Source organism: Bison bison, unplaced genomic scaffold (genome assembly GCF_000754665.1).
Source record: "Bison bison bison isolate TAMUID 2011002044 unplaced genomic scaffold, Bison_UMD1.0 scf7180017862743, whole genome shotgun sequence".
Lineage (NCBI taxonomy): Eukaryota > Metazoa > Chordata > Mammalia > Artiodactyla > Bovidae > Bison > Bison bison.
The window spans coordinates 8,241-9,260 of record NW_011493315.1 but is presented as its reverse complement, the minus strand read 5'-3'; positions in this window follow the sequence as shown (position 1 = coordinate 9,260).

The window sequence follows — 1,020 nt, the reverse complement described above, 5'->3', positions numbered from 1 at the left end:
TCCAAAGGTCATTCTATGAGGCCACCATCACCCTGATAGCAGAACCAGGCAGGGAAACACACACACAAAGAAAATGACAGGCCAATATCACTGAAGAACATAAATTCAAAAATATTGAATAAAATACTAGCAAACCAAAAAAGAAAGTCTCTTCAATAAGCGGTGCTCTGGAAACTGGACAGCTACATGGAAAAGAATAAAATTAGAATAATCTCTAACACCATACACAAAAATAAACTCAAAATGGATCAAAGATCAAAATGTAAGGTCAGACACTATAAAACTCTCAGAGAAGAACCTAGGCAGAACACTCTTTGACAAGTTACAGAAGTACTTTTTAAAAATTATTTTTATTGAAGGATAAATTCTTTACAGAATTTTGTTGTTTTCTGTCAAACATCAACATGAATCAGCCATAGGTATACATATATCCCCTCCCTTTTGAACCTCCCTCCTATCTCTTTCCCCATTCCACCCCTCTAGGTTGATACAGAGCCCCTGTTGAGTTTCCTGAGCCATGCAGCAAATTCTCATTGGCTGTCTATTTTGCATATGGTAATATAAACTTCCATGTTGCACTTTCCATACATCTCACCCTCCCCTCCCGTCTACCCATGTCCATAAGTCTATTCTCTATGTCTGTTTCTCCATTGCTGCCCTGTAAATAAATTCTTCCATGCCATTTTTCTAGATTCCATATATGTGCATTAGAATATGATATTTATCTTTCTCTTTCTGACTCACTTCATTCTGTATAATAGGTTCTAGGTTCATCCACCTCATCAGAACTGACTCAAATGCGTTCCTTTTTATGGCTGAGTAATATTCCATCGTGTATATGTACCACTACTTTTCTTATCCATTCATCTGTTGATGGACATCTAGGTTGCTTCCATGTTCTAGCTATTGTAAATAGTGCTGCAATGAACAATGGGATACATGTGTCTTTTTCAATTTTGGTTTCCTCAGGGTATATGCCAAGGAGTGGGATTTCTGGGTCATATGGTGGTTTTATTCTAG